Source organism: Pongo pygmaeus, chromosome 2, assembly GCF_028885625.2.
Source record: "Pongo pygmaeus isolate AG05252 chromosome 2, NHGRI_mPonPyg2-v2.0_pri, whole genome shotgun sequence".
NCBI lineage: Eukaryota > Metazoa > Chordata > Mammalia > Primates > Hominidae > Pongo > Pongo pygmaeus.
In genome coordinates, this window is record NC_085930.1 from 158504671 (window position 1) to 158528228 (window position 23558).

At 40.4% G+C, this 23558-nt stretch overlaps 1 long non-coding RNA gene across 1 annotated transcript in view; it reads right to left on the reverse strand.

Annotated features, from left to right (window-relative positions):
• Nucleotides 1–649: 649 nt before the first annotated feature.
• Nucleotides 650–23558, reverse strand: part of LOC134739194 (uncharacterized) — a 28909-nt gene continuing 6000 nt past the window's right edge. The window contains exons 4-6 of the long non-coding RNA XR_010125774.1: nt 23219–23354; nt 9430–9477; nt 650–2346 (exon numbers count right to left, since the gene is read on the reverse strand). This is a non-coding gene — a long non-coding RNA (uncharacterized LOC134739194). The remainder of the gene's footprint in view (nt 2347–9429; nt 9478–23218; nt 23355–23558) is intronic.

The window sequence follows — 23558 nt, forward strand, 5'->3', positions numbered from 1 at the left end:
ACAGCTCAAGGTGCCGTTGCAAGCTGCAGCTGCAATCGGTGCGGTAGGCCCAGAGTTTTTGTTCTTAATTTCATTTCATTTGGAGCTAAGAGGACTAATTTGATGATTTTCAATCTCTTCTCCCCCGTCCTGATTTTAAAAGCCTTTCTTTTTTTTTCTTTTCTTTTTTTAGGCATATGTAGTAATATTAGAATTTAATTCTAATTTAATTTGGGAAACTATGATTCTTAAAAGAGAAAGTAAAGCATGTGAATAAACTTTGAAGTGCTCACCTTAGTTTGGGACCAAACTGCCCGGATCTTTGTAAAAATCGGTTTTGTATGTCAAGGAGGAGTTTAAGGCCTTTCCGATCACCTTGTGTTCCCCTTTTCTGCGCAGCCATGTATCATGTGGAGTTGCTCCTAACCACACCTCATGTGCCCCTGAGCCCTATTTCCTAATTTCTTCTGGGCTGGACTTCCCATTCTCCACCAGCAGCTCCAGTATCCCGAACTTTCTAGTCCTGCTGATCCTCCCAGCAATGGGGTGGAAACTGTAGGGCAGTGTCTGGTCTGTTTTCTAAAAAACTTATGAATTCTATTATCTTTACAAATATAAGATGATAAAATATTTTTTCAATTTTTTTTCAATATTTTTTATTTATCTTTTTATAAAATGAAACTCCTATGATCGATTAAGGAAGGTGGTTATGGCTGGGTGGTTCATGGGGTTTTTTGGAGTTTCTTTGGTTAGTTTTGTTTTCTTTTTTGTCTTTTTAACCATAAGCTGTTTAAGTTGAAGCATTCTCAGATGTTTGGGGGGAAACATCCTCTTAAAATGGGCCCTTGTGCTTGCCTTCTGGGGAGGTGGTCCTGAGCAGGTGAATCATAAGTCATTTATGCATATGTTACATGCAGACTGCACCCACCCCTTCCCCCCAGCCTTTGCCTCTTGTGTTGTTGTGCTGCTTTCCCCTTACTTTGCTACATTTCTATAGTTAAGTTGGTTTTACTTGAATGATTCATGTTTAGGGGGAAAATGAAAATCTCCCTTAAAATTTGTTTCAACTCCTCCTGCAAATAAAATAAATGAAGAGGCAGATGTAAAAAAAAAAAAAAAAAAAGGACAGCCCAGGCAAGCAGCACCTTCAGCTGACCCCTTCTGCACTCTGTATTTGTCATCTGTGTACCTGTGATGAAAGGTGATTTGCTGGACTGATGACAGCAGACATCAGTCATATTTGTATTATAGAATGGACAAGTTTGCCATATACTAGCAAGAATAAGCATATGATTCCTCTTGGCATGTATGAAATGTGCCCTATATTAAAAAATGAACACTGTACAAACAATATGCAAGTGTTATGAACGTTGTCTGTCTCAGAATGGCAGGCTGACTCAATGCAGAGATTCTGGGTTTTGGAGAAAAATTCTACAAACCTTGCTTTTAAATCCCAGTTCAGTCTTTACTAATTTGGTAACCTTAGGTAAGTTACTCAACCTCTCTAAGCCTTAATATTATTATTATTTTTTTCAGATTCAACATGGTTGTAATAATATTATGGCAAAATTGTTCGGGAAGATTAAATGACCATGTATGTGAAGCATGTAGCAAATAGTAAACACTAAGAAATAACAACTACTGTGATTCTTTGACTTTCAAAAAGCAGCTTTTCTTGACTTTACTCTTGAAACCAAAAAAAAAAAAGGAGTATCAGACACATCCTGATTGGCAAATGGATTTTTTCCATCTATGAAATAACAAGTAGGATCAGTTCTCCTTTGACCATAGAGGCAAAAAATCAGTTTAAGAAATTTTGGTTTTGACTATTGCTTACCAGAATGACTACTGCATTTCTGAGACTGTAAGGCTGTTGATTCTGCTTTGTTGTGAGACTGGCCACAGGCCCACACAGTCTAGGCCTACTCAAATATCTGCCTGAGTTGCCTTTCCTGAAGTCAGATCTGCCACGAAGGTATCAGTTGTGGGGATTCTTGCTTTGGCACATAAAATTGGGGTTAAAGATGTAGAAAGTGTTAACATTTACTATGGAGTTAATTCCTTGCTTATCTTGTTACTCTCCATCCCACATACAGCCCACTCTAAGTCCAAATCTCCACATCTCACTCTACAGAAAGAAGGCTGAATATAAAGTCTCCTACCAAAATAGACACTGAATGTACATGTCTTCTCATTATGGAGATTTTAGTCACTCTGAGGTTTCTCTCTTGAGAGTCGCCAGGATGTGAGCTGAAATGAGTCAATATAAGGACTTGTGTTTGGGAGTCTCTGGTGTTGTAAATGAGTGTGTCATAAAGTGGGAGCCTGGATTTCAGAGTCCATCTGGAGCACACATGTTGTTTACATCTATAACGACATAAAAGGTGATGAACAACCCAAAAGGGTTTTGCCAACAAACAGAAATATTTACCACACAACAGTTATGATGGCCAAAATATTAAAACCCAGTTAGAAATTAAATGAACACATTTACAAAGCTATTCTCAGGCACATTACTTTATCTTAGAGTTCTTAGATTTGGGATTCTGGCACAGAAAATCTAATTTTTCAGAAAAAAAGTATTACATCAAGAATATCTCCTCCCCACCCTCATTTTGGTTTGGATGTTTATACCCTCCAAATCTCACGCTGAACTGTGACCTCCAGTGTTGGAGGTGGGCCTCTTGGGAGGTGTTTGGGTCATGGGGGTGGATCCTTCATAAGAGGGTTGGTGCTGTCCTCGACATAATGAGTGAGTTCTCACTCTATGAGTTTACAAGAGATCTGGTTGTTTAAAACAAGCCTAGCAATTCCTCACTGTCTCTTTTGCTCCCTGTCTTGCCATGTAACACATCAGCTCCCCTTCACCTTCTGCCATGATTGGAAGCTTCCTGAGGCCCCATCAGAAGCAGATGCTGGCGCATGCTTCTCATCCAGCCTGTGGAACCATGAGCCAAAATAAACCTCTTTACCTTATAAATCACCAAGCTTGAGTATTCCTTTATAGCAACACAAGAATGGACTGATACACCTCTGAGATGGGCTTTCCCTCTGTCACCAAGGCTGGAGTGCAGTGGCATGATCATGGCTCATTGCAGCCTTGAACTTCTGAGCTCAAGCAATCCTCCCACCTCAGCCTCCCAAAGTGCTGAGATCACAGGCACGAGCCACTGTGCCTGGCCAAGAATATCTTTTTAAAAATGCCGATTAAAGATGGCTGATTGAACAAATGTGTTTACCCCCAAACCTCTATGAAATTAAAAATAAAAGGATTTTAACAAATTAAAAGGGGGAGAAAATAATGACAGCAACAAAATTTTAAGAGCTAAAAAATAGGATACTTTGTACATTACGTAACAAACTGAGAAGGCTAAATTCTAAATCAGCACAAGGGAAACCAAGAAGCAAGCCATTTCCCAGGGTAGGCTACCCCAAAAGCCTCCCTCCCAAATGCAGTTTAGTGACTGCTGCAGAAGATATAATAGAGGGTCTCTAAGCCAGAGCTAGGACACTAGGCATGATATCCAGTGGGAATATTTTGCTGAAAGCAGACAGATTTGAAAAAAGGCTTATATAATGAAGCACTATTCTAAGTCCAAATTCAACCTTCAGAACAGAGGCAGCCAGCATAAGGAACCATTCTAGGAAGGAGAGGAGACATTTACCTTCTAGAAAACTTGCTCAGACCAAGAAAAAAGACCTAAAGACAAGCACATCCCCCTCCCATAGAAATGGCCCAGACTGATCATTCTAAAGGCAAAGGTAACAAGCTTCATCCATGGCACAGAGGTGCCCATTAGCTCTAAAATATAGGTGAAGGGCCAGAATTGTCAGACATCTGAAAAAAGCCTCCACCAGAGAAGACAGAGACAGAACACACAAAAGTTAAAAAAAAAAAAAAAAAGAAAAGAAAAAAACAACAAACGAAAAACAAAACAAAACAAAAACTAGAGAGGAAACGAAGTCTTGAGAATATGCAGGGAAATAAAAGCTTTTAAAAAAGCTAATAATATCTTCAGAGAAGTAAAAAGATGTTATAAGAATAGGATGAAATAAAAAGAACAAAAAATAACTTAGAAATTTGAAATATAACAATGGAATTTTAAAACTTAGACAGTTTATATGATAAAGTTGAGAAACTAGGAAAATAAAGCTAAAAGACAAAGAAAAGGAAAATAGGAAAGAAAAAACAATCAGAGGATCAGTCTACAAGGTACAATATTTAAATAAACAAGAGTTCCAGAAAGAGAGAAAGAGAACAGAAAAATTGATGGGGAGGAGCTCATAATAAATCAATAATTCAAGATTTCAAAAACCAAAGGATGTGAGCTGCCAGATTGATAGCGCCCCCAAAATACCTAGACAATGGATGAAAATAGACCATTGTGAAATGTCAGACCCTTATAAATAGGAGAAGATCCAACAAGCTTTCAGAGGGAAAAAGCAGGTATCAAGACCAAGAATTCGAATGTCAGAAGACAATATGAGATAGTAATCATGAACTTGTAGTTGTATAAGAGACAAGATGCCATTTTCAGTTTCTACAAAATAAAGTGAAACAGTAGGTAGAACTTTAAAATAACACTTAGGGGGAGAAACCCTAATTCCAAAACATATATCTGTTGGACAGGAAATTGAAAGCAAATGCTCAGCTTTTTGGAGTTGGATTGCAAAATAGATTATAGCAGGGATTTCTTATTAATCCTTATATATCAACAAAACCACAGTAAGAGTAGCTAACCTGGACAACTAATCATTAAGCACTGCAAACATATATTAGCTTGTGCACTCCTCATGACAATTCCAACTGGCAAAAATAGTTATCATAGTTTTCAAAATGAAGTTATGCTAATTAAGTAATTTTCTCAAAGTTTCATATAGTTGGGTAAGAGGAGGAGCTAGAATTCATATTCCAAAATCTGTTTATTTAACTACTATGCCACACAGCCCTGAAAAATAATGTTGCAGTGTGGTGGCTCATTTCTGTAATCCCAGCACTGTGGGAGGCCAAGGCGGGTGGATTGCTTGAGTCCAGGAGTTTGAGACCAACCTGGGCAATATTTGAAACTCCATCTCTACAAACAATACAAAAATTAGCCAGATGTGGTGGCATGTGCCTGTAGTCCCAGCTACTCAGGATAGGGGGCTGAGGCAGGAGGATTGCTTGTGCCTGGGAGGTGGAGGCTGCAGTGAGCTGAGATCACACCATATACTACTGCAGTCAAGCCTGGGTGACAGAGAGAGACTGTCTCAAAAGAAAAAATAAAAAAGAAAAAGAATGTTCACATTTAAATTTTTCATGCACATTCTATAATGTTCACATTTAAATATTTATAAACCTTAATATTTCTACTAACACTGACTTTTATTTTTTGAGACAGAATTTCACTCTTGTTGCCCAGGCTGGAGTGCAATGGCGTGATCTCGGCTCACCATAACCTCCGCCTCCTGGGTTCAAGCGATTCTCCTGCCTCAGCCTCCCGAGTAGCTGGGATTATAGGCATGCACCACCACGCCCAGCTAATTTTGTATTTTTAGTAGAGATGGGGTTTCTCCATGTTGATCAGGCTGGTCCCTAACTCCTGACCTCAGGTGATCCACCTGCCTCAGCCTCCCAAAGTGCTGGGATTACAGGAGGTTGGCCACCATGCCCTGCCAACACTGACTTCTTAGAGATAGCAGAAAAAGGTGTATCAGAACTCTATTTTATATCCTTATATTTTGAGCAAGAGGGAACAAGGAGAAAGAAGGGAGGTCATCTTAATATTATTATAAAGTAAAACACTATTTTATGAACTTTTTAGAATAGAATATCTTGCTGAGCTGGCAGGACTTCTAGGAAACCTTTTAAGAAAAGGAAGGTCTCAATGATACATATACAAAACAAAGCAGCAGTATTTCAGTTTTAGCTGGCCTACCACTCAATTGCTCGGTGGTATTAGTGCCAAAACTACAATAAGGTTTTGCGCAAGACTTTTATAAGTTGGTCTGACAGCCATTTTTATTTACACAAGCCACCCCCCAACCCCAATACTGAATTTTCCATATTAATGTGTTTCCATTGTTCTCAGATGGGCCTACAGTAACTTTAGCCCTCTTCCAGATGTTTCCTGACATCAGCATCCAAGATGTGCTGGCCAGCTGTCTTTAAAATTGCGGGAACTCTCTGTTGTGTGCATTAGTTATGCAAATGGAAAAGCAAGGACAAGGAGCCAATGTAGAGGATAAAAAAGAACTAGGGGAGGGATTGGCCAGGCTTCACTGGCACATGCAGTGTAGGGAGAAAGCCAAGACAGCAAGTTGTCTTTGATCAAAGCCCCCAGCAACCTTCACCACCGCTCCCCATGCAGAGGGGTTAGTGTCCTCAGTTTCCAGGCCAGGCCTGGGTTTTTGGAAGCTTCCTCAGTCTGTTTTGGTGACTTAATCGGGACACATTGAATATTCACAGATTTATCAACTATCTAAACAGTTTCTCCTTTGCTTCCCTTTGTCAACTAAGAAATATCTTCATAAACTGGAGGACAATTCCCCAAAGTGTAGTCCTCATTAAATTAATAGATGTTATATGAAAAAAAAGGCAGGGCAGTCAGATGAGTTTAGGAAAACCTAGGTTTAACAAAATTAAGCAATTCCCTTTCCCAGAGCACTCTGAGGGCCTCTGATATATTCATGTGCACTGTGAATATCAGAGGGAATCATTTCTCAGAGGACTCAGAGCCTACCTAAGGAAATGCTGCACTAGAGGCAATGTAGGTTCTTAGCTCCAATCACCCTTTCAGGCGGCAAACTGACTGCCAATTGAATATGTTTGCATGTCCCCAAACATATGTGTCTCTTACTGAAGTTGCAATAGTCTCTACCACCTGCTCAGGCTCCAGCTTCCCCTTTCTGGGGGAAATGGTCATACCATTTGGTATGACCAACAGTATGGTATGGCCATACCAATACTCCTAAACTAGAATTATGGTAATGGTCCTCTGCCTGATTCCTTTGTCCTAACCAGTGCCCTCTCTCGTCTAATCAATCCTACAGTAAAGGGCTACTGCTTTGTCTTCCTAGCCTCAGGCCTGTACCCCAGCTCATGACTGGACATTTCTGCTTGGTGCACTACAGAACACCGTACCTGGACATGTAAGTGACTGAGTTCATGTCTTCCTCACTCAACAGGCATTTTCCCCCCAACTCTCTATTTTTCTCAATAACGCAGACTCACTATGGTCTCAATATGACTGACAACATTTTTTTTTCTTGTTGGTTTTTGTTTGTTTTGTTGGTTGGTTGGTTTTGTTTGCTTGTTGTTTTTTTAATTGTGGTAAAATATACCTAATATAACATTTATTATCTTAACCATTTTGAAGTGTACAGTTCAGTAGTACTAAGTACATTCACATTGTTGTACAACTAACCTTCAGATCTCTTTTCATCTGGCAAAACTGAAACTCTATGCCCATTAAACAACTCCCCATCTCCCCTCAACCCCTACCGCTGCCCTGCTTCTGGCAACCACCATTCTACTTTCTGTTTCTATGAATTTGACCACTCTAGGTATCTCATATAAGTGGGAACATACAGTATTTGTCTTTTTGTGACTGACTTACTTCACTTAATATGTCCTCAAGCTTCATCCATATTATAGTGTGTCAGAACTTTTTTCCTTTTTAAGGCAGAATAATATTCTAGCATATGCTATATTTTGTTTATCCATTTGTCTGTTGATGGACACTTAGGTTGATTTGATATCTTGACTATTGTGAATAGTGCTTCAGTGAACATGACGGTGCAGATATCTTTATGAGATCCTGATTTCAATTCTTTTGGAAATGTATCCAGAAGAAGGATTTCTGTATTATACTGTAGTTCTATTTTTAATTTGTTGAAGAATCTCCATACTGTTTTCCATAGCTGTTGTACCATTTTACATTCTCACCAACATCATACTAGTGTTCCAGTTCCTTCACAACCTCACCAATACTTATCTTTTTATTTGGTTTTATTTATATTTATATTTATATTTTATTTTTCTTGAGACAGGGTCTCGCTCTGCCGTCCATTGCAACCTCTGCCTCCCGGGCTCAAGCAATCCTCCCACCCCAGCCTCCCGAGTAATTGGACTACAGGCACGTGCCACCATGCCCGGATAATTTTTGTATCTTTTGTAGAGAGGGGGCTTTGCCATATTGCCCAGGCTGGCCTCAAATTCCTGGGCTCAAGCAGTCTGCCTGCCTCAACTTCCCAAAGTGCTGGGATTACGGGTGTGAGCCATCATGTCCGGCCTTTTTTTTTTTTTTTTTTTTTTTAATAATAACCATTCTAATTGGTGTGACGTGTTAACTCATTGTGGTTTTGATTTGTATTAATATCTCCCTGTTGATTAGTAATTTTGAATCTTTTTAAATACTTTGTTGGCTATTTGTATGTCTTCTTTGGAGAAATGTATGTTCAAATTATTTGCCCATTTTTAAATAAGGTTGTTTTGTGGTTGCTGTTATTATTTTACAAGGAACAGAGAACCATTCATGCTAGGTTAAGTAAAGGATTTTTCTTTGCTATGATTATAACAGCTGCATTTTTTGTTTTTGTTTTTTTGGAAGGATACACAGTGGACTCACTCAAAGAACTAAGGACTCGGCCAGGCGCGGTGGCTCACGCCCTTAATCCCAGCACTTTGGGAGGCTGAGGTGGGCGGATCACCTAAGATTAGGAGTTTGAGACCAGCCTGATCAACTTGGTGAAACCCTGTCTCTACTAAAAATACAAAATTAGCTGGGTGTGGTGGAACATGCCTGTAATCCCAGCTACTAGAGAGGCTGAGGTGGGAGAACTACTTGAACCTGGCAGGCGGAGGTTGCAGTGAGCTGAGATCACGCCATTGCACTCCAGCCTGGGCAACAAGAGCGAAACTCTATCTCAAAAAAGAAAAGAAAAGAAAAGAAAAAAGAAAAGAAAAGAAAATAACTAAGGACAGTTGGGCCTTCGGGAGACCAGACCTGAGAAACTTTAGGAACAGAATGAGGCTGGCTGTTCCCTCAGAGGTCACAAGCCCTTCCAATTAGTTTTGTCATGGTGCATCTGTCCTATTTTTTTTCTCTTCTTCCCTCTGCTGATTCTCTTCACATAAGACTCCCAGTGGCCATCAAGGCCCCAACTGTACTGGACCTCTCAGTTGTAGTTCACACCATCATGTGGCAGCTTATTCCCATGTTTTCAGAACAAATTCCTCAGAGTGAAAGAATCTGACCAGTTCAAGTCATCTTTCTAGTTGGGCTATAAAAGCATTGTATCCTTTTGGGTCAGGTGTTCAGCCAGGTCCAACAAGACTTGGAGAAGGGTTTTCAGGCCTACACAGTACAGAGTAAGACCCTTTAGGACAGGCAGGGAGACATCATTGCAGTTAAGGGCTCTAGGTTGTGAACCACGCTGCCTAGGGTCAAATTCTGGTTTGCTACTTACCAGTTTTGTGATCTAAGGCAGATAACATCTGTTCTTTGGTTTTCTCATCTGTAAAATAAGTTTAATTATACTACTTATAGGATTATTGTGAAATTAGATAAATTGATACCTACAAAACACTTATAAAACATTATCATTATCCCCCCACCCCCTTTTTTTTTTTTTTTTTTTTGAGATTGAGTCTCACTCTGTCGCCCAGGCTAGAGTGTAGTGGCATGATCTTGGCTCACTGCAACCGCCGCCTCCCAGGTTCAAGTGATTCTCCTGCCTCAGCCTCCTGAGTAGCCGGGATTAGAGTCGCATGCCACCAGGCCTGGCTAATTTTTGAAATTTTAGTAGAGACGGGGTTTCACCTGTTGGTCAGGCTGGTCTCGAACTCCTGACCTCAAGTGATCCACCCACCTCAGCCTCCCAAAGTGCTGGGATTACAGGCATGAGCCACTGCACCTGGCACGTTATCCCCTTTTAACAAAGGAAGAAATTGAAGCATAAGGAAGTTAAGTAACTTGTCCAAGTTCACATATGTAGTAAAGAGTAGAGCCAGCATATAAAGCCAGGTCACAGCCAAAATCTGCTCTCATAACCACTGTGCCAAACTGATTTACTCCCCAGTTTAGGAAGCTTTCAGTGATAAACTCCACCCAAATTGATTATATATTCATTTATGGGCACAGTTAGGAAAGAAGATGGGAAGGGGTGAAGAGGAGACAGAAGCGTAGGGTCTTACACACTTGTTAAAAAAAAAAAAAAAAGGAGCTGGATGTGGTTGCTTGTGCCTGTAATCCCAGCATGCTGGGAGGCCAAGGTGGCTTGAGCCCAGAAGTTCAGGACCAGCCTGCTCACCACAGCGAGATCTTGTCTCTACAAAAGTAAAATTTTTAAAAATTATTAAGTTGAATTAAAAAAGGAAAATTCAGGATCTTGATATAATAGTCAAAAGTATATGAAATCAGTAGTAAAATAATAAATAATTCTACTATTATTATTAACACAACTTGTCAGAAGTGATACAAACCAAGCAGATGCATTTGTTTTGTGGGGTACTAGGGGTACTAGAGCTTACTTTATTTTATAAAGAACAATCTAGCCAGCTTCTGGGCATATACAACCTGATCACTAGTTTCTCCCTTTGGCAGACTTCTTCCTTTAGCCTCAGCAGCTGAACTTGCATCCAGATCACACCACTGTCCCTGCCTTTGCCCAGGTCACCAAAGGCCAACTTTAATAATCTCTTCTGGTTTTCATCTCACCTATTTTATCAGCAGACTCAATTGCCCAATCTCTCTTTCTTAAAACATTTTCTTCTCTTGGCTTCTGTGCATCACATTTTCCTGCCACATTTTCAAATGGCTCAGACTTCATCAGCCAGGTCTTAGCTCAAGCTCTCTTTAGAAAGCCTTCTCTGACCACCCAATCTAAAGATGCTCCCTGGTTACTCTCTGTCATATTTACTTTATTTTCCTTAATATTTAGCATTCTCTGAAATCATCTTATTTATTTATTGTTACTTACCTCTAGTTATCTGCCTTCCCAACCAATGTTAACTTATTGAAATCAAAGACTGGCTGTTTCACTTATTATTGTATTCTACAAGTTTCTGACATGTAGTAAGGACTCAGTTTGTACTTCTTGATTGTATAAATGTCAAATGAAGTTTAAGTAATGGAAAGAAAGAAAAGTGAAGGAAGGCAAAATTTTAATTTTACATTTTAAAATTTAAAATTGGTAATGTGTATCTGTAGTCCAACCTACTTTTGAGGCTGAAGTGGGAGGATTGAGGCCAGGAGTTTGAGGCTGTAGTACACTATGATCACACCTGTGAATAGCCACTGTACTCCAGCCTGGGCAACAAAGCAAGACTCTATCATTGCTATAAAATAAAATTTTATTTTAAGTATCTTTGCTATAAAATAAAATTATTGGGAACTAAAGAGAGGGAAGGGGTGAGAGAAAACACAAAAAATTATCGTTTCTCTAAATCAGATTTTTTCTATAGCTGTGGCTCTCTCATGATCAGCCTACAATTTACCCAACATTCTCTTGTTCCTGAATTCTTCTTAGACAATTCCTGGGTTGTTATATATTGATCACACTTTTTGACTAACCTGGATGTTTTTAGTTGCTGACAAAAACTTATATCAAGAGGAAAAGTAAGTGTGACCTGCAAAATTAGGGTTGTGTAACCCATCTGCTTATTATTGAACCTTATGAATAGGAATTTTGAGGATTAGACATTAGTTAGTCTCAGGCCAAAACCAGGAGCTAATTCCTATGGAATAGTAACAATCCAGGCTTTCACACTACTGTAAACCACAACTAAAGTGCAAAGTAATTTATTGATAAATATTACTCATTTTACTACTAACAAGGGTGGAAAGTATTTTGGAACCAATTACACTTCAGGACAATATAAATGATATCTCATTTAATCCTCAAAATAACTGCAAGATATAGATATTAATATTATGACATTCGCAAAAGTGGAAACTGAGACTCAGTCAGTTACAACATTTGCTCAAGGGCATGCTGTAAATTAAGTAAGGTAGGATGTGTCTGATGCTCAAGGCTACACTTTTTCTCTCCACCCACAGTCTCCCAAACATTTGGTTTCACATCCGCTGCATATGAGAGTGATTATTCTGGTTAGCAGGAAATGTAGGTGGAGAGAAAAGGTAATACTCAGAAAAGAAAAGGGTCTAAAACATATGATTTGCAGGTGAAGATGGGGTTTGAGGAACTGAAGTCCAGAATATATTTTTCCATGCACTCAGTATTCATTTAAAAATATATTTAAGTTAAAATATTTGACTTAAAAAAAACATTTTCACACATAAACCATTAGAAATTCAGATTGTCTATGCCAATTCTGAAAAAAATAAAACCATGAATTCTTTTCCATAATAACGTACATCTTGAATTTTTTTATTTTATTAATTTATTTATTATTTTTATTTTTTATTTTTTTGAGACGGAGTCTCACTCTGTTGACCCGGCTGGAGTGCAGTGGCACAATCTCAGCTCACTGCAACCTCTGCCTCCTGGGTTCAAGCGATTCTCCTGCCTCAGCCTTCCGAGTAGCTGGGATTACAGGTACCCGCCACCACACCCGACTAATTTTTGTATTTTTAGTAGAGACGGAGTTTCGCCATGTTGGCCAGGCTGGTCTCGAACTCCTGACCTCAGGTGATCCACCCGCCTCCACCTCCCAAAGTGCTGGAATTACAGGCATGAGCCACCGCGCCCGTCCTACGTCTTGAATTTTTAAATCTGTTTATTTAACTTCTCTGAGGCAGTTATAAGGATCACAGTGATAGCAGCAGCAGAGGGGCATGGGCAGTAGTGGAAGGAGCAGCTGTGGGAGTGACAGTGGCAGCGGTGTGACCCCTGTGGCCCGCATCCCTGAGGCAGCGGACTTCGACTTTGTTGCCCAACCCTCGTGCAGTTGGGTGGGACTTGATCCCAGGCCCAGAGCCTCTGCTGCTCTGGCCCTTGGCCCCACGTCGCTGCTTTTGCTGGCCACTACTGCGGGGAGGCTGCGGGGAGGAGGTGACAGTCTCTGGAGCCTGCCCTGGGAGCCCCCTAGATCCCACCGCTCTGGCGGCCGCCGTGATGGGGCCAGGCCGAGTTGCCTACTGGCAGAAGAGCAGTGCGGTCGGACATGAAGGGGTGGGCAGAGAGGGGACCCAAGGCGGAGCTGGGCCTGGGGCGGTGTCACCTTCATGAAGCCAGCGGGAGCCGGGAGTAGGCAGCAGCCTTGACCTTTCGGGTGCGGCTGCAGCCACCCAAGACACCGCTGTGGATATGGACCCCTGCCTCCCTGTGCTCTTAGGGGCTGGGAGCAGGCAGGAGCTCCGCCCTCCTGGACACAGCTGCAGACGCCGAGGGGCGACTGCAGAACCAGGCATCTCTGAACTCTCAGGGGCCAAGGAAGGCCACCCTTGCCCCGGTAGGCTCAGAGGTGTCTGCTCCCAGTGTCTAGCCTCTCCCCGCTCCCAGCGCCCCCTCGGATCTCAGAGCAAGGATGCGGCCAAGCCCGGGCGCTGTTGCAGCCTTGGCTGGGTGTGCGCAGGCTCAGGGCAGCGCTGACACACCCGGCCCCTGTCATCTCTGCCCTCTCTGGACTTTGGGAACTAATGAACATGGGAGGGAGACCAGGGGGTGCTGAGGACAGCCTGGCGCTGGCCTGCAGGTGCCCCTTGGCAAGAACAGCCTGGGCACCATGAACAGCAGCAGGAAGCAGATAGACTCCTGGGCAGAATGGGGTGGGTCCCCAGGAAACTCCTACCTTCAAGCCAAGGGGGGCCTGAAGCCTGGGGGCCGGCCTGCCAGTCCCACGGACCAGAGTGGGAACGTGTGCTGCTTTTCCCTGGGCCCATCCACGGCCACCCATGGACCAATCAGCACACACTTCCTACCCTCTGAGGCCCATTCAAAACCCCCAGAGTCAGTCAGACTCGGAAGAGAGGATGGAGAGAGGACAGGGAGACAAGGTGATGACCAGATGCAGAGAGGAGCTGAAGAGATGATGGGAGGACTAGCTGAAGAGATGATGGGAGGACTAGCTGAAGAGATGATGGGAGGACTAGCTGAAGAGATGATGGGAGGACTAGCTGAAGAGATGATGGGAGGACTAGCTGCAGAGAGGAGCTACTCTCTCTGCTGACAGCTGAGAACTCGTCGGGACACCCTGGCTATGGAAAGGAGTTGCCCACTGCAGGTCTCTTCTGAGCTATTCTATTTCTCAATAAAACTCCTCTTCGCCTTGCTCACCCTCCACTTGTCTGTGTACCCCATTGTTCTTGAAGGCAGAACAAGAACTCGGGACCCACCAAATAGCAAGGTTAAAAGAGCTGTAACACAAACAGGGCTGAAACATGCCCCTTGCTCACCATGTTGTGGGTGAAGAGGAGAGAACACCTGCGGCCCTTCAGGGAGCCCAGACCTTGGAGCTCCCCAAGCCAGGAGGGCTGTGACTCCCTCTTTGGGGGCCTGCAGTTGCAGGCATCTCCAAGCTTCTGGGCGTCAAGCTTCTGGGCATCACTGCATTTTCTGGTGCCAGCTGGGGAAGTTGCTAGCAGTGTGCCTGGTCCAGCATAGCCTCACAGAGCGCTGGCACCCGTGCCAGCACTCGGAACTGCCTGGCCCCTGGCAGCAGCCGGCATGTTTGACTGTGTGCAGTGGCCGGATCCCACGCTCGCTTACACATCCCTTGCCGCTCCACACCTAACTCAGTCTCCCTTAGAGGTGTGTGATCAAGGGCCAGTAGCGTGAGCTGAGCAGTCTGCCAGGCCAAGTGGGCGGAACAAGCCCAGAGGGCCTGAGAAAACTTGGGCAAAGGCACCACCAGCCAAAGAGATTTCTGGCCAGAAAAGCGACATCCCAATCCCAAAGATCCCAGAACAACAGTACTTCATACATATACCTCACATAGAGTTGGGAGACAAGTACAACTTAGTACATGTGGATAAAGTGCTCTGCAGATATTAATTTCTCTTTCTATTACTTATGCTAATCACGAAAATAGTAAAAATATGAATAGCAAAGAGTGGTGGGGATCTCAGAGGGGACTACAACATATTTAACTGGATAAAAAGTCTTGTTTGGTTTGGTTTGGGGTGGGGGTTAACTAGGGAGCCTCATCAACATTTATGGCATTGTCTTCCTAAGAAAATTGGTCTCAGGTTTGCCTACAATGAAAACATTGACAAAACATTGAACGTGAATTCTCTATTCAGTGAATAAAGAATTTACTATTCAGGGCTATTTGTTTTGAATTCAGAAATTGTTCTGCACCTGGCGTGGTGGCTCATGCCTGTAATCCCAGCACTTTGGGAGGCCAAGACGGGTGGATCACTTGAGGGCAGGAGTTTGTGACCAGCCTGGCCAACATGGTAAAACCCTGTCTCTACTAAAAATATAAAAATTAGCCAGGCATGGTGGCACACAGCTGTAATCCCAGCTACTCGGAAGGCTGAGGCAGGAGAATCGCTGGAACCTGGGAGGCAGAGGTTGCAGTGAGCCGAGATCACACCACTGCACTCCAGCCTGGGTGACAAAGGGAGACTCCATCCCCCAAAAATAAAATAAAATAAAATAAATTGTTCTGATTCTCTGTGGCATACTTACCCCTTCAACTAAATCTACTCATACTTGATACTTGTCAAAGCCACAGAAAGATAAAAACAATCCTAAAAAATTTGAAAACTACTATGTACATACTGTGATTAAGGGATGGCCCAAAGGAAAATAAAAATATTCTTATTTGGTACTAGGGAAAAAAAAAACTATATACTTATATTTTGACATTTTCTCTTAGAATCATTTACTTATTGATTGTTGAGACCTGTTTTTTAATAGTAAACAAACAAAAAGTCATATTTTATTTTTAAAATTTAATTTCTAGATTTCTTAATAGTCATATTATTTCATAAGTGGACGGATGGCTACTTGGGTGGCTCTAAATGTGTGGTTTAGGATATGTCCAGAAGAATTAATAGGTTTAGAAAATAAAAAATTTTTATAAAGAAACATCAACAGAGAAATCATAAGAAAAAAATGTGGGCATACAGTCACAAGAATCAAAAATTATAGGCCAAGCATAGAGGCTCATACCTCTAATCCTTGCACTTTGGGAGGCTGAGATGGGCGGGTTACTTGAGCCCAGAGTTCGAGACCAGACTGGGCAACATAGGGTGAACCCTGTTTCTATAAAAAATAAAAAACTTAGGTGGCACACGCCTGTAGTCCCAGCTACCTGGGGGGCTGACGTAGGAGGATTGCTTGAGCTGGGGAGGTTGAGGCTGCAGCAAGCTGAGATTGTGCGACTCCCCAGTGGGTGACAGACTGGCCTTGTCTGGTTAACATTTCTCCTAGAGGTAATTCTACTTTGCAATTATATGGTGCTTCTTTCCCCTTCGAAAGCAGTTTCACTTCTATTATCTCACTTTATAAGCTTTGAAGGCTAAAGTAATGAATACAATTTTAGGCTATCTTCAGCCTAAAAACAATGAAAAGTTAGCAAAAACCAAAAAAAAAAAAAAAAAGATTATGAACTAATGGTTTACAAAGACTATTTTCAAGGACAATTCTTTTGATTGTGCAGATTGATAAAGGGAGCAGGCCTCCTGAGTAATCATTACCCTCTGTCTCTGGTGGGTGTGTTGAACCACACCATCAGGAAAGCCACTAATTATCAGGAAGAGCAAAGCTGAACTGTTCCCCTAAGCTTCTTCAAGGTGCCAGAGCAAATCCAGAGGAGAAAATCCTGCAGTGGAGGGAAAAATGATTTGTGTCTCTGAGAAAGTGAGATTTAAGATGTATGCCCTCTGGTGCCCAAGAAGTGAAGGACAAGGGTGATGATCCAACATAAGCAATTTGTGAATATGAAATATGTTGAAAGACTTTGAAAATTTCCTGATTAGGTGTAGGGTGGGTATAGTGAAGAAGGATATTCTTGGCTTAAGATATAGACATAAAAATTCATACATTTGGAAGGTCTCTCTTGTAGAAATTTAGGAACAAGACTATGGTAGCTTGTTAGTATTCACATGTTTTCTACTACCCACAAGCAGTAAATACTTGTGAGTATTCATTCATGTTTTTCTCCTAGATTTTATATCACCATTAATAAAACAGGTATTATTATTATCCTAATTTTAGACAAAAATAGAAATGATCATATCATCAAGGCTGATTTATACTGAAAAATAAGTGAACAAGGGAAATTACACAAAATTATATCCCTAAACAAATATATTATAAAATTGCTTACTCTTTTATAATAACTCAATGACATTACTAAGTTACCAGACCCCAGAGACTATTTTTTAAAGTCTATGTAACTATTAGAAAATTAAAGGGCCTTCCATAGTGTCCCATCTTCTCATTGTGACCTTACGTTCTTTTTTTCCCCATAATCACATCAAACTTGGAATTTTGTATCTCAAAGAAGCAAGATTGTTCTCTCAAGGAAGCAGATTAAGAAAAAAAACTGAGGAAGAAAAGGAAACAGATAGTAGAAAGCAGGAGATCGTTACCAACCACTCATTCAGCCACATGATGCCATGAGGGCCACTAGTCTCTGTTCACACAGGCTCAACAGCTCACAGGGTCCTCTGCTATCTTACTTTGGTTCTTTTCATTTTAATTTTTTCCCCCAAGTTTATTATGGTAAAATATATGTAACAAAATTTACTATCTTAATCATTTTTAAGTGCACAGCTGAGTGGCATTCAGTATATTCATATGGTTGTGCAAACATCACCAGTATCCATCTCCAGATCTCTTTTCATCTTGCAAAATTGAAACTGTATGCCCGTTAAACAACTACTCATTGCTCCCTTCCTGCTACCCCTGGCAACCGTCATTCTACTTTCTGTCTCTATGATTTTGACTACTTTAAGTACTTCATAAAAGTGGGATCATATAGTATTTGTTGTTTTGTGACTGGCTTATTTCACTTAGCCTAATGTCCTCAAGGTTCATCCATGTTGTAGCATGCGTCAGAATTTTCTTTCTTCTTCTTCATTTTTTTTTTTTTTCTTGTGGCAGGGTCTCATTCTGTTGCCCAGGCTGGAGTGCAGTGGTATGATCTCAATTCAGTGCAACATCTGCCTCCCGGGTTCAAGCGGTTCTCCTGCCTCAGCCTTCTGAGGAGCTGGGATTACAGGTGCTTGTCACCACGCCTGGCTAATTTTTGTATTTTTGGTAGAGATGGGGTTTCACTATGTTGGCCAGGCTGGTCTTGAACTCCTGACCTCAAGTGATCTGCCTGCCTTGGCCTCCCATAGGGCTGGGATTACAGATGTGAGGCACCATGCCTGGCCTGAATTTTCTTCCTTTTTAAGGCTGAATAATATTCTTTTTCTTTTTTTTTCTTTTTTGAGACCAAGTCTCACTCTGTTGCCCAGGCTGGGGTGCAGTGGCATGATCTCAGGGCTCACTGCAACCTCTGCCTCCCGAGTTCAAGTGATTCTTGGGTCTCAGCCTCCCGAGTAGCTGAGACTGCAGGCGTCAGCCACCAAGCCCAGCTAATTTTTTTATTTTTATTAGAGACAGGGTTTCACCATGTTGGTCAGGCTGATCTTGAACTCCTGACCTCAGGTGATCCACCTGCCTCGGCTTCCCAAAGTGCTGGGATTACAGGCGTGGCCACTGTGCCCAGCCTTAAGGCTGAATAATATTCTATTGTAAGTATATATCACATTTTGCTTTTTCATTCTTCTGTCAATGGCCTCTTGGGTTGCTTCAATGTTTTAGCTATTGTAAATAGTGCTGTATGAACACGAGCATACAAATATCTTTGATACTCTGCTTTTAATTCTTCTGGGTATGGCATTGCTGGATCATATGGTAAATCTATTTTTAATTTTTTGAGAAACCACCATACTGATTTCCACAGTGGTTACACCATTCTATATCCCCCAAACAGGCACAAAGATTCTATTTTCTCCACACCCCTGCAAACACATTTTATTTTCTATTGCTTTGATAGTAGCCATCCTAAGGGTGTCCAGGTGGCTCTCACTATAGTTTTGACTTGCATTTCCATAATGATTAGTAAGGTTGTGCATCTTTGCATGTGCTGATTGGCCATTTGATACTTCTTGGAGAAGTATCAAATATCTATTCAAGTCCTTCACCCATTTTTGAATTGAGCTGTTTGTATTTTTGTTGTTGAGTGTTAGGAGTTCTCCATATTCTGGATACTAATCCCTTATCAGATATATGATGTGTAAATATATTCTCAAATATATTCTCAAATTCTGTAGGCTGTCTTTCTATTCTGTTGATAGTGTCTTTCGATATAAAATTTTTAAATTTTCATGAAGTCCAATTTGTCTATTTTTTTCTTTTGTTGCCTGTGCCTTTGGTGTCATTACACAAAATCACTGCCTAATCCCATGTCGTGAAGTTTTTGCCTTATGTTTTCTTCTAAGAGTTTTATAGTTTTAGGGCTTACATTTAGGCCATGGATCTACTTTGAGCTAAATTGTGCATATGGTATTAGGTAAGGGTACAAGTTCATTATTTTGCATGTAAATATCTAGTTTTCTCAGCACCATTTGTTGAAAAGACTGTCCTTTTCTTATTGAATAATCATGATCCCCTTGCCAAAAATCATTTGACCATATATTTGAAGATTTATTTCTGGATTCTCTATTGTATTCATTGGTCTTTATGTGTGGTCTTTATGCCACTACCACACTGTCTTAATTACTATTACCTATAATAAATTTTTAAATCAGTAAGTGTGAGTCCTTCAGCTTTGTTCTTCTCTTTTAGGATTATTTTGACTATTTAGAGTTCCTTGAAATTTCATATGAATATTAAGATTTGTTTTCCTATTTTTGCAAAAAAAACCTCCTTGTTTGATAAGAATTACACTAAATCTGTAGATCACTTTGGGTAGTGTTGAAATCTTAACAATATTAAGTCTTCCAATCCATGAATATGAAATAGCTCTCCATTTATTTATGTCTTCTTTAATTTCTCTCAGATATATTTTGTACTTTAGAGTACACAGATTTTTTACATCCTTGGTAAAGTTAATTCCTAGGTACTTTATTATTTTTGATGCTATTATAAATGGAATTGTTTTCTTAATTTTTTTCAGATTGTTTATTGTTTGTGTATATAAATGCAACTGATTTTTGTGTGTTGACTTTGCATCCTGCTATTCTGCTGAATTTATTTATTAATTCTAACTTTTTTGTGTGTGAAATCTTCAGGTTTTTCTACATATGAGATCATGTCATCTGCAAACAGGGATATTTTACTTCTTTTTTTCCATTTTAGATGCCTTTCATTTCTTTTTCTTGTCTCATTGCTGTGTCTAGCATTTCCAATGCTATAGGGTGAAAGTGGAAATTTTTTTCTTGTTTCTGATCTTAGAGAAAAAGCTTTCAGTTTTTCACCATTAAGTATGATGTTTGCTGTGGGTTATTCACAGACAGCTCTTGTTTTGTTGAGTTAGTTTCCTTCTATTCAGAGTTTACTGAGCATTTTTACCATGAAAGGATGTTGAATTTTGTCAAATGCTTTTTCTGCACCACTTGAGATGATCATGTGGCTTTCTCCCTTCATTCTGTTAATGTGGTGTATTACATTGATCAGTTTTCATAGATTGAATCATCCTTGCATTCCAGAAATAAACCTCACTTAGCCATAGCATATAATCTTTTTAATATGCTGTTGCACTCAGTTTACTCATATTTTGTTCAGAATATTTTTGCATCAATGTTCATAAGGGATATTGGTCTATTAGTTTTCTTTTCTTGTAGAGTCTTTGTCTGGCTTTGGTATCAGGGTAATGCTGGCCTAATAGACTGGGTTAGGGTGTAATCTCTTCTCTTCAATTTTTTTGGAAAAGTTTGAGAAGGATTGGTGTTAGTTCTTTAAATGTTTGGTATAATTCACTGGTAAAACCATCAGATCCAGGGCTTTTATTTTATTTTAAGAGATGGGGGGTTTCTTATGTTGCCCAGGCTGGTCTTGAACTCCTGGGCTCAAATGATCCTGTCATTGCAGCTTCCTGAGTAGGTGAGACTACAGTTGCATGCCACTGTGTAGGGCTTTTATTTCATGGGATATTTTAAATCACTGTGTTTTATAAGAGATTCAACTTTCTTGTTAGCTACAGGTTTATTCAGATTTTCTATTTCTTTGTGGCTTAGTCTTGATAGGTTGTGTGTTTTTAGAAATTTGTCCATTTCATCTTGGTTACCCAATTTGTTGAAGTACAATTGCTCTCTTAAAATCCTTTTTATTTCTGTAGATTTGGTAATAATGTCCCCACTTTAATTTCTGATTTTAATAATTTGAGTCTTCTTTTTCTTTAGTCCATTTAGCTAAAGGCTTGTCAATTTTGTTGATCTTTTGGAAGAACCATCTTTGGATTTCTCTATTATTCTTCTATTATTTTCCTCTATTATTCTTCTATTCTCTATTTCATTTATCTCTGCTCTAATCTTCATTAGTTTCTTCCTCCTACCAGCTTTGGGTTTAGTTTCTTTTTCCTTTTCTAGTTTCTTAAGTTTTAAGGTTAGGTTGTTGATTTAATACATTATTGTTTTTTAATGTAAGCTATTTAATGTAAATTTTGAATTTATTATAAGTATTCCCCTTAGCATTACTTTCTCTGTATTCCATAAGTTTGGGTATCATGTGTGTTCATTTTCATTTGTCTCTAGGTACATTGCAATTTCCATTATGATTTCTTCTTTTATTAATTGGTTATTTAAGAGTGTGTTGGTTAATTTCCAGAAATTTGTGAATTTTCCAAATACTTAGGGAGTTTTTGATCATCATTTCTTTAAATATTCTCTCTTCCCTTTCTCTCTCTGTTCACCTTCTGGAATTCCCACAATGCATATGTTGATCTGCTTGATGGTACCCTACAGGTCCCTTAGGCTCTGTTCACTTTCCTCCAATCTTTTTTCTGTTCCTCAGACTTGATAATTTTCATTGTCCTATCAAGTTTGCTGATTCTTCTGCTTGCTCAAATTTGCCTTTGAATTTCTTAAAATTTTCACTTTGACTACTGTAATCTTCAGCTCCAGAATTTATTTTTGCTTTCTTTTTAGGTTTTCTATTTCTTTATTGATATTTCCATTTTCTTCACATATTGTTTTATTGACTTTCACCACATCCTCCTTTAGTTCTTTTAGCATCTTTAAGACAGTTGTTTGAAAGTCCTTGTCTATTACATCCATTTTTAGGTCTCTTTCAGGGACAATTTCTTGTTAGTTTTTTTCCCCCCCTTTAACCAAGCCATACATTTCTGTTTCTTTGCATGCCTTGTGAATTTTTTGTTGGAAACCGGATATTTGAATCTAATAATGTGGTAACTCTGAAAATCAGTGTCCTTTCTTTTGGTTTGCTGGTTTTCTTTTCTTTTCTTTTTATTTTTGAGACAGAGTTTCGCTCTTCTTGCCCAGGCTGGAGTTCAATGGCACGATCTCGGCTCACCACAACCTCCACCTCCCAGGTTCAAGTGATTCTCCTGCCTCAGCCTCCCAAGTAGCTGGGATTACAGGCATGTGCCACCACACCTGACTAATTTTGTATTTTTAGTAGAGATGAGGTTTCTCCGTGTTGGTCAGGCTGGTCTTAAACTCCCGACCTCAGGTGATCTGCCTGCCTCAGCCTCCCAAAGTGCTGGGATTACAGGTGTGAGCCACCTCACCCAGCCGGTTTGCTGGTTTTCTATTTTTGTTGTTGTTGTTGTTGTAGGCTGTCTCTGTTGTGTGGATCAGCCAGAAGTATAAAGTTAAGATCCTCTCATATATTTTTTGAGCCTTTGCCTTTCCCTGGGTATACATGATGATTTTCTAACTCCAATCACATATATGTGGTTCATTTTTAATGTTCTAGTCTTCAATATCTAGTTCCCAAAAGGGGAAAAAAATGTAGGAAGGGAAAAAAGTGTTTGCCCTTTATATTCCCTGAGAATCATTTCATCCAGAGATGGAGGGACTTGCAACAATGGGGTAAGGTGCAACAACAAAACCTGCTGCTTCTTTGCACCTCTGTGATGAGAAGCAGCAATCAGCAATGAGAGCACAGATCCTAAATATTTGGAGGACAGGGTCCTTTTCAGCTACCCTAGCTCCCACAGGCTGTGTACAGGTTACTCCAGGAGCATGTGCACAGCTGCCTGCCATGTGGCTGAAGGGTGATTAGCTGCTACTCTGATTACAGCTGAAATTGATGAAAATTAACCACAATTATTGCCCAAGCCCTGGAAGTTATAAGCCTTCAACAGACTTCACAGCTCCAAAATACTTACATTAGACAGATTCTACTGGTAAAATTATTATCTAGGTGGGAAGATAGGTTCCTCTTTTTCCTCCTCTGCCATCTTCTAGGAATTCTCTCTGGGGCTCCTTATTTTCAAAAATTTTTTAATGTGAAAAATTTCGAACCTAAACAAAAGTAAAGAGAATGATATAATGAATCCCTATGCCCTCATCACACAGCTTCAACAATTACCAACTACCTGCTCCTTCATCTGAATTTCAGCCTGTAATTTCTTGCCCATCTCTTTCCTGGCTTTCCTCCCAATGCCTGGCTTCAAATGATGTGATTTTCTGCCTTCTCTCCAGCTCCAAGAACCAATGTGATCCCCC